General features: G+C 40.2%; 1 long non-coding RNA gene across 1 annotated transcript in view; it reads left to right on the forward strand.

The window, feature by feature from the left end:
• The window catches only part of LOC110106263, a 12,608-nt gene extending 4,632 nt beyond the window's left edge, over window positions 1-7,976 (forward strand). The window contains exon 2 of the long non-coding RNA XR_002304216.2: window positions 7,493-7,976. This is a non-coding gene — a long non-coding RNA (uncharacterized LOC110106263). The remainder of the gene's footprint in view (window positions 1-7,492) is intronic.
• Window positions 7,977-10,791: the final 2,815 nt, after the last annotated feature.

Below are 10,791 nucleotides of genomic sequence, written 5' to 3' on the forward strand. Positions count from 1 at the left end.
ATCATTTGTCTGATCGGCCCGGCCGATCGCCAAATCGTCCCGGGACGATCAAACCAAAAATATCGTCCTGGACGGTTCCCAGAACTATCTTCAGGCTGATATTTTCTACAGTGCCGATCGGCCTGGACGATCTAAAATCGTCCTGGACGATCCTGAGAGGAAAATCCAAATCAGAGAGGAACAGTAAGGGAACGAGGTCTCACAATAAGTGTTGAAACCTTTGGGTTGGTAGAGCTTTTGTAAATATGTCTGCGAGTTGGTCGGTAGTGCAGATGTGATGAACGGAGATGTAGTTCTTCTTGATGCAGTCCCTGATGAAGTGACAGTCAACTTCTATATGCTTTGTACGGGCGTGGAAGACAGGATTGTTGGCTACTGCTATGGACGAGGTGTTATCGCAGTAAACGGTTGTTGGTGAATCTTGCGGTGTGTGAAGGTCTTCTAGTAGTTGTCTAAGCCAAAGTATTTCGGAAGCTTCGGTGGCAAGGGCTTGGTACTCGGCTTCGGTGGAGGATCGAGCTATGGTATTTTGTTTCTTGACTTTCCACGAGATTGCGGAGTTGCCAAGAAAGTTGCAGATGCCGGAGACGGATTTTCAGTCCTGAGGATTGCTTACCCAGTCTGCATCGACATAACCGCGTAACGTGAGATTTGAATGGGTTAGAGGAATACCTGTGTTCGTGGTTCCCATAATGTATCGAAGAAGTCGTTTGAGAGCTTCGTGGTGGAGGTTGAGTGGCGTTTGCATTTGTTGGCATAGTTGTTGAACTGCGAATTGTATGTCGGCTCTTGTTAGAGTAAGATATTGAAGGGATCCGATGATTTGTCAATATAGTTGGGGGTTGTCGTAAGGTTCGGTTGATTTGGTGTTTGATGTTGTTTTGCAAGTGATGGGTGTGGAGACTAGTTTGGATTGAGACATGCCTGCTTTGTCAAGAATTTTTCTTGCATATGTTTGCTGGTGAAGGAGTATACCGGACTTTGTATAATGCGCTTGGATGCCCAGGAATTGTGAGAGAGATCCAAGATTTTTCATCTGAAAATTGTTGTGTAGGTTAGAAAGAAGTTTATTGATTTCGGTTGTGGAGTTACCTGTGAGGAGGATGTCGTCGACGTAGATGAGTATGTCAATGCGGATGTTCCCGGATTTGTATGTTAGTAGAGAGTGGTTGGCTACACTTATTTTGAACCCGTAGCTTAATAAGTGATTCGATAGGGTGGCGTACTACTCTCGTGGTGATTGTTTCAGTCCATAGAGTGCTTTCTTTAATCAGCAGACATGTTTGGGATGCATAGAGTCCTGAAATCCGGGTGGCTGATGCATGTAGACGGTGTTGGATAAGGTTCCGTGAAGGAACGCGTTCGAGACTTCGAGCTGTTTTATGGTCCAGTTGTGGTGGAGAGCCAGGTGGATGAGAATGCGTATGGTGGGCATTTTTGCGACGGGGTTGAAGGTTTCTATGTAATCAATGCCGTATTCTTTGTTGTATAATTTGGCTACAAGACGCGCTTTGTATCAGGCTATAGATTCGTCGGAGTTGTATTTGATGCGAAATGTCCATTTTGAACCAAGTACATGTTGAGAGGGGTTGGGAGGAACTAGTTCCAATGTGCCTTCGGCTTGAAGTGACTGGAATTCTTGAGACATTGCTGTGCGCCAGTGTTTGAATTTAGCGGCTTGAGCATAAATGGAGGGTTCATTGGATTGTAGTATGTGAGCGAGATCGAAGATTATCTTGGGTTTGGAGTGACCGCTTTTGAGTCGAGTGGTCATGTGGTGTCCCTGGATGGTTTGCGGCTGAGATTGAATCGTGGGCTTTATTGGGTGCTGTCTGGATGTAGTGTCTTAAGAGGTTGAGGCAGGTTGAACTTCAAATCCGTGGTTGGGGGAGGGAACATTTAGATCGTGAGAGTTTGGACTGTTTGTTCTGTTGCTGGGTGTATTAGGTGCTGGAGCGGTGAGTTGTATAGGGATAGAGTTGTGGACAGATTGTTGTATGCTAGTAGCGGGGACAAGGAGGAGAGGTGGTGTGAATGTTTGTGAGAGTTGAGACGGTGGTGGTTGTGAAGCTTTGTTGGTATATGGAAAATATTCTCATTGAAGATTACATGAGGCAATGTATAAATTTTGTTGGTTTGGGGATCGAAACAACGGTATCCTTTTTGAGACGTGGCGTATCCTACGAAGACGCACGGAATTGAGAGAGCGGAAAGTTTGTTAGCTGTGTACGGTTTGAGCCATGGGTAGCAGAGGCATCCAAAGACTCGAACGTGATTGTAGTTAGGTTGTTTGCCATAGAGGAGTTCGTAGGGTGATTTATTCTGGGTATTTGGTGACGGTAGGCAGTTGATGAGAAGATTTGCGGTATGGACCGTGTCTACCCAGAGATTTTGGGGTAGTGAAGCTTGAAGAAGAAGGGTGCGGGCCATTTCGATGAGATGTCTGTGTTTATGTTCGGCGACCCCGTTCTGATAAGGTGAATGAGGACAGGATGATTGATGAATTATACCATTGTGACGACAGTAAAATTTGAATTGGTTATTTATAAATTTGGTGTCGTTGTCTGTGCGTAAAATACGAATTTTCCGGTTAAATTGGTGGTCAATAAGAGCTTGAAACTCCATGAATTTACTGAAAAGTTCATATTTTTGAGTTAGAGGAAATATCCAAGTGAATTTAGAGAAATTGTTTATAAATGAGATGTAGTAGCGAAATCCCTGAGTAGATACAATCTGAAACGGACCCCAGACGTCCGAGTGAACTAAAAGGAAAGGGGAATTAGTTACAGTAGTAGATTCTGATGTGGGTAATCTATGGCTTTTCATCATTTTACAAGAATTACACATGATCGAAGATGTATGTATGTTGCTGTTGCGTTTACGGATTGCGGCCATGATTTGAGTGGAGGGGTGGCCTAAGCGACGATGCCAGAGGTCTGGGACGTGCTAAACGAAGAGGAGAGTGAGTTGATCTTTTTGTTTGGCCGAGATGTTCTTGATGTTGAGAGGGTAGAGGCCGTTAATAGATGGACCCATGAGAAGACTGCGGTGGGTCTTCTGATCATGTATTTCGTAGCCGTGAGAATGGAAAATGATGATACAATCGTTGTCTTGAGTGAGTTTGTGTACGAAGAGGAGATTGAAGGAAAGCTTGGGGACAAGATTGAGATTCTTGAGTTTGAGGCTACATGTAGGAGTGGGAAGAAGACCTTTACCCGTGGTATGGATTGGTAGTTGGTGGCCGTTTCCAAGAACAACTTGGATGGATCAGATTGTTGCACGTTGGTTGGATCTGAAGTTAAGTGAGTTGACGCTCCGCTGTCGAGGAACCAATCGGAGGGATTGGGTTGGGGCGGTGCGATAAAGAGAGATGGCATGGGTTCGGTGTTGTACTGGTCATCATGGCGATGTCAGCACTTGATGGCCGAGTGTCCGAACTTGCCACAAATTTGGCAATTGATGGATGGACGATTTTGCTTGTTGTTGCAGTTTGAGTTGGATGTGTTCGGTTGGCGAGTGTTTGAGCGACCGCGAGGTTGGAGATTCCGACCGTGACCCCTGCCGCCACCAGCGGTTAGAGCCGTTTGATTTCCCGCTAAGTTGAGGGATTGGAGTTCTTTGGATATTTCGTGAGCAAGGTTTAGCTCTTCACTGCAGAGAAGGGTGCATAGCTCATCGAGACTGGCGGATCTAAGGTTCGTGCGAATTGCTATCTTGAAAGCTTGGTAAGTATTGGGTAGTCCGTTGAGTATATAATGTATGACGTCTTCGTCATCGACGGGTGCTCTAGCGGCAGCTAATGCATTGACCTTCGATTTGACGTCTAAGAGATATTTGGTCATGGATTTATCCTTCATGGATAAGGAATAGTTCGTTCTTGAGGTAAGCGATTCTTCATCGAGTGCAGGATTGGAGTCGGGTGTCAAGGGTGCTCCAGATTTCAGAGCAATGTTCGATAGAAAGAACGTATGGAAGAAGAGTAGAGGAGATGACGGAGTAGAGTGCCGCTGCGAGGTTTTGGTCGATCAGAATCCAGGTGGTGTGAGCTGAGTTCGGTGTTTGGGTTACAGTGCTGGATGTGATGAAGGGAGGCGGTCTGGTGATGCTGCCGGTCAAGAACCCTACGAAGCCATTTGCTCGAAATAGTTTGAGCACTTGGGATCGCTAGAGAGAATGGTTTTCGGCCGTGAGTGTTTGGGCGATGACGTTCTTGATACTGTCATCAAGAACTTGAGGGAGGGGATTTCTGGTGAAGAGAAGCTGCCGTGGTTGTTGGAGAGGTTCTCTTGAAGCGGTGAGGAGGTATTGGTGGAGGCCATGGAGGACGAGGTTGTCATCGAGGTAGGACGGAGGAGTGAACCAGAACTTCTGATACCATGTAGAATAAGAAGAGAGGTGTCTCGGAGAGGGCTAGCAACGCCCAGGAGGAAAACAGAGGATAGGGAAAAGAACAAAGTAATAATCCATTCATTTCATCTATAGATTACAGGAGTATATAAAGACACAATGGGTAAAGAAAGTACAGTCAAGAAAAGTCCATCCTAGGCTAACGGTACAGAGATAAAGCCAATCCTAGCTTGCCAAGTGTACTGTTGGCTAACACTTTCAAACAACCAAACCTCCATCCCTCTCTTGTTCGTCCTCCAGCAATAGCCTGACGTCAACCTTCGTTCTTAGTCGATCGAAGATCAATATCACCGATAGGGCACCTCCACTGTGCCGATCGGTCCAGTACATAGGCCTTATGTGTGTCTCCCTCCAGTGTGCCAGTCGCAGCTCTTGACACTCCACCTAGTCGACCGAACCAACTTCCTCAAACCATATACCTTTGATCCCGTCACCTGCTCAAAACTCTAACCGCCAGACACCACATCACCTTCGACCCATGTTCCAACCCCAGGTGACCGATGCACTTGTTCGTCCCTACTCGTTAATCCCGGTCAAATCCGCCTTCATTGTGCCTATCGAAGACCCCGTTGCCAGTTCTGATCTTCACCTACTCGATTTCCCCCTTCGGTCGAGCGAACCAGCTCACAGCTTTGCCCTGTTCGGACCTCCCAACTCTCTGTTGTGTCCGTTCGTCACTTGCCAGGTAGCCGACTTCATGCAAGCCGACGTGCTCTCAGACCTTTCAGCACGTTCAATTCCATCAGATCTGGTGATCGACTATGATCCACATAGCAGAATCCCTTCTAACTCCTCATTCCCAACTCCTCTCTACCTTCTGCCGATCTTTCCTCACGATCGTACCCGCCTCTTCATTAGCTTCGGGAGACCACCGCTGCACGTGAAGCCTCCGCCCCAGCACCTAGCTAGTCGCACTCTACTTCCTTAATCGAACCCCTATTCTACCCAAATATCCCAACTCCTCTACCAATTCAGTCACTAAACTCAACCGATTTCACCTTATTTCTCTGATTTTATTGTACCTGCAAGCCGGCGTCGAGACAACCAGAGGTAAAATTCCTTTTCTGTACATGTTAAGTTTTTATTAGCATTAATTTATTATTATTATTACTACTACTTATTATTATTAATTCTTAGTATTAATAATAGTATTATCATATTTATTTTTATTATTATTATGTAAAAAAAGGTGAGGGGAAGAGTTATAAAAAAAAGAGAAAATAAAAAAAGAATAAAATAAAAAAAATAAAAAAGAGGAAAATAAAATAACATATTATCGCAGACATTGCTGCCGCTGACCTGATCGCGAACGTATAACCCAAATCCTGTCCTCGACAATTGCAACGCGGTGAGCAACCACCCATGAGCGTTTTTCTTAGCGCGATGGGACGAAACTCGTTGCGGTGCTTACGACGAGGCAGGTAAGCCTTGTGCATGCTTTTCTTAGCATGACAGGGCAAAACTTAAGTACCTGTGTACGTGCTTCAGTGCCTACGGGGAAAAAAACTGTGCATTTTTAAATAGGTACCCTTGAAGACCTATGCACGATTTCTTTGCATGGTGGGATTGAAGACTATGGCCACAGTCTCATTTGACACCGACCGTGCACGTCTTTCTTGACGTGGCGAGAAGGCTAAGACTTCCCCTAATAGGGGATATGTCAGGATGCTGCCGAAATTCAAACTGAAAATGCACAAAAATTGAATGAACAACAGGAGACCTAACTCAAACTGAATGACAGGGAACATGACAATGCAAACATAACAGCAGGGAACTGGACCCTAAGCTTTTAAAATGCACAATTAAATTAAAAATGACAATACTAAATGATAATCTGAATCATTTAAGTACATGAATGAACAAGTAGGGGACTTGTGTTAAACAAAACTCCAAAGAAATGATTGAAAAACAATCGAGGATATGTACTCTAATTGCAAGCAAACACATGAACTTCCTACAGCTGACGCTAATCAAATACACCAACTCTCAACAAGTCTAAGAGATTGGCAGGTGATAAATGCAATGTCCTGTCAACCTAGAGATATCCCAGGAGCTCAAAGCAAATGCACTTTATATGCAATTAAAGTAGCCTGATTGCAAAGAACATGTTACCAAGTACTAGGTATTCTATGGTTATTTGCTATCTGCCACAAAAATTGAAGGATCTAAAAAAAAGAAATTTATGACTTCTTATTGATTATTATATAAATAGCAATTAGGTAGGCATGCCATTAAAAGAAACAAAAAATATATTGGATCAAGATAAGATAAAGCAAAGCTAGTAATGTGTACCCCGAGTGCAACCTATCAACATTAGGAGACCATCGATGTCCATAATGCCAAAATAGTCAAGGCGAATAATAAAGTTATATTTGGAATCTAATGGATTTGGGAGAATGCAGAAAAACTTTCTTTTTTATTAATGCCTCTACTAGTAAACACCAAATGAAACATTTATCACTTAACTTGAAATGCTTAGATTGCATTTTACTAGCGTTCTTTCATTCCTGTGCTTTGCCACTTCGCTTTATCATTCCAATTTTCATCCTGAACAGATACATCTGCTCCTTGATCTGAACACCTTTTTGTTTTGACTCTTCTGAGCTGCTCTTCTTTTTTTTGCAAGAGTTACATCCCTACTTGGTTGGTGCTCTTTTTATTTGGTCTGCTCGTCTTTTGCCATTTCATTGCTGTTGTTGGTGTTGACTTGTAACCTTTCACTCCAAGTTTTGTATGCTCAGGTCGCTCTAAATTTTTAACCTTTGTAATTTTTTTATTTATTTTGCATTTAGTAAAATTGAAGTTTCGCTCTCATTTCTCCAAAAAATGTTATGTTCATTTTATCGTAAAATTGAGCTGTGGCTCTCACTCTCCTAAAAAATTTTAAAAAATAGTTAGGCGTCATTTGGGATAACTTCCTTACTATTTTCTAAAGCAGCTTTTTAGTACAAGATTTTTGAGTTCATAAAATTTTTGTAGTAAAAAATTGTTTTAGGAAGCATTAAGAAAGTTGTCCCAAACGAAGCCTTAGACTGGCATTTTTATGACATCTTTAGTTACCCAAAAAGCACATATTTATCTGCAGGTGGGCTGGATGAACCTATATACAGACCTTACATCGCAAGAGACTGGCGATTTGGGCACTACGAAATGGATGGATTGCAGGATCCAGTAAGCAGATTGTGGAGGTCAATCACAGCACCAATAACAAGAAAGAAGAAGAAAGCAAGCGTACTTGAAGAAGATGATTTGGAGTATCAAGACTGCAATAAACTATCAAACTTCATTACTTGAATGCTAATCGCTTGTATCCCTTCAGCCATGGAGAGTATCTTGTAGCACAGTTTAGCGATCTGGTAGACAAAAAAATTGTCCTTTTTAAGCTTTTTCCTTTTTTACTGCGGTCTTTATGGAATTGGTGAACGTAATTTTATGGCTTAGTTTCCATTATTTGTTGCATTGTATTATATGGTACAGTTTCTCTGTTTAGTAGAAACATTTGGCTTCTGTTAAACTTGGACTGTACAAGACTGGTTGGATCCCTGGAAAAGTCTTTTGTTTGTTTGTGAGTGCGGATGGAGCTGTGACTCTTTGGTTGAAGAAAAAATTTCATCCCAAGCAATTTGGGCTAAAAACTGCCCAAAAAAAAAAAGGTTTGTTGTATCAACTGGATGATGTATCTTTCTTTTACATGAGAAATTATTCTGTGCGGTCACCGGATAACGACCAGAGGCAAATCGAGATGCGTCGTGTCATTTTTTTACTATGTATCGGTGTTGTGTATTACAGCAAGTGTGTTATTTATATTCATTCACTTGGATGATGGCTATCCATAGAGATATAGGCTGATGGATTCTCTTTGTTATTACTATTACATGACTTTTTTTATAGGCCTTTATATGTAGCTAACAATATATTTTAATTCATGGAAAAATAAAAAAAAATGAAATAAAATTACATTTATAATTTTTTCTTCTATATTATAGCTTTTTTGTGTGATTTTAATTTTTTATAAATATATAGATCCTCATTATAAAATAAAGTGTTTAGAGACATTTGATTAGTAAATAAACAAATCATTATGAATGACTGTGCGTACATCTTTTCACTGCCCATAAAAGATCTATTTTTCACAAAATTTTCCAATCATTTTTCAGCAATTATAAATGAGCTCCAACTCCTTCAATCACTTTCTTGCTTTTGAGCAATGATCCTTCAAATATTACTCTTAACACCACTATTGAAGGGGTTAAAGCACTATTTTCTTTCATGATGATTTCACCTTCATTTATTGGTCCTCTTGCTTGTGAAGTCGTCAAATATTTCTTTAGAAGTTCTATGTTAATTGAAGGTGTTAAAGGCACTGCCATTGCTTTAATTCCTATAAACTTTCATGCTAGTGATATAACTAACTTTAACTTTATATCCCTTCATTATAATTTTCTTATAAAGTCATTACCATAATCTTGGCCGATGGACTCATCCTAGTCAATCATGTTTTATAAATAAAAGAATTTCTATAGATAATATCATTCTTGCTCCAGAGCTTTTAGGATAATTTAAGAAGCTAGGAAAAAATCATCTATTTTGTGCCGACCTTGACATATTCAAAGCTTTTGACATTTTATTAAGGTAATTTCTATTTTAATGGATGGAGCAAAAAGATTTTTTAGCTCTTTTCATCTTATGGATCATAACTTCTACATAAGAAGTTCACTATTCTATAAGTATCAATAGATCTTTGGAAGGATTATTCATTCCTTTTCTAGATTGAGGTATAGATGCCCTCTATCCCCATGCCTATTCTGAATCACCATGAACAGCTTATCCCATCTTTTTTAAATGTCAATTGGCAATCATACATATATTAGTATCAATTTGGATGGCTATTGTTTTTCTAACCATTTTTATGTAGATGATCTCTTAATTTTTTGAGATATTTGACTCTATCGATGATGTTTCTCTTCATAATATCCTCAAGAAATTTGGACAACATTCTAGTTAACATGATTTATTTGGCACAAGATATATTTGAAATGTCTCAAATACATGCTATTATATCATATATAGAGAAAAAGAAATTGTAGGAGGTTTGGGATTCTATTGATAACATCACCATTATTTGCCATAAAATTAAAAAAGACAACCTCTTCAAAATCCTAAGATGAAATATTTTCCAATTCATAAGTGACATTTTGTTCATTCCAAGCTTTTGTTTAGATGTGTATCACTTTTCTTTTCTTCTAATTTCAGGTTCAACATAGAAATTTTTTGTAAGCAATTATATGGCTTTAAGGTGTAATCCACCCCTAATTACCTCAAATAAATTTAATAAAAATAATAATCAATCTTTCTTAAATCGACTTCAATACTTATTATTATATTTTGAAAAAAAAAATGAACTTAATTATAATTAATTTTATCGTACAAGAGGCCATGACTAATCTCAGAAGCATTGGCATTTTAATGATCTTTTTAATGATTTTTGGATGTCATTAACTTAAGCTTTAATTATCATTAGCATAATTATAATTAAGACACCAACAAATCAAAAGAGATGTATATTGTATCTTAATAGTATAACGTCGACTTCAGATTTTAGATGAACACTCCGCAGGTTACAGTGAAAGAAACAAACCTCAGCGTACAGTAAAAGTCAGGGAAGGGCTACAGAGGACTTCGAGCTGCAGCAGCTATCAAGATTAACATTTTTTTATTTTTTTCATCAAAAGCTTTGACTATTAATTAAGAGGACCTCAATTCGAAATTTTTGTATGTTATGTGTGTGTGAATTTCACTTTTTGAAGATTGGTTATTGTTGCGTGCTAGAATATACGCGACAGTAGAGTTAGAAAATATTCGTCTTAGCGTTGCACGAGTATTCCGCACACAAATAGAAAAGAGAAATAAACACCAGAGTTTTTACGTGGAAAACCCAAAAAGGTAAAAAAACCACGGGGCCTCGCCCAGTTGTAAAGTTCCACTAGTGTTTGATGAAGTACAAAGGTTGATCCATCTTACAAATCAAGACGATCAGTTTACAATCAATTTCTCACAAAGTTACAAAGTTCTGCAAATTCCTGGCATTTCCCGAAAATTCAGCAGAGTTCCGGCGTCTTTAGGTGGCAGGAAGAGCTCCGGCGGTGGTCGAGGAGGAGCTTCTTCCTTCTCCTCCTTCTTCTTTTCTTCTTTTCTCTCTTCACTTGAGTCCCCTTTGTGTAGAATGAGGGCTCTATTTATAGTTTTTCTGGAGTGGCATAACTCGTAAATAGAGGTGTGAGATCATGGGCGAATAGGGAGTGGTTTTGAATGGACGGCCGATATTGAACCCTTTGATCGTGCACTGTTCGTTGGACATTTGGAGACCTTAATGATGTCGGAATT

The sequence above is a fragment of the Dendrobium catenatum genome, unplaced genomic scaffold, assembly GCF_001605985.2.
Source record: "Dendrobium catenatum unplaced genomic scaffold, ASM160598v2 fragScaff_scaffold_51, whole genome shotgun sequence".
Taxonomy (NCBI): domain Eukaryota; kingdom Viridiplantae; phylum Streptophyta; class Magnoliopsida; order Asparagales; family Orchidaceae; genus Dendrobium; species Dendrobium catenatum.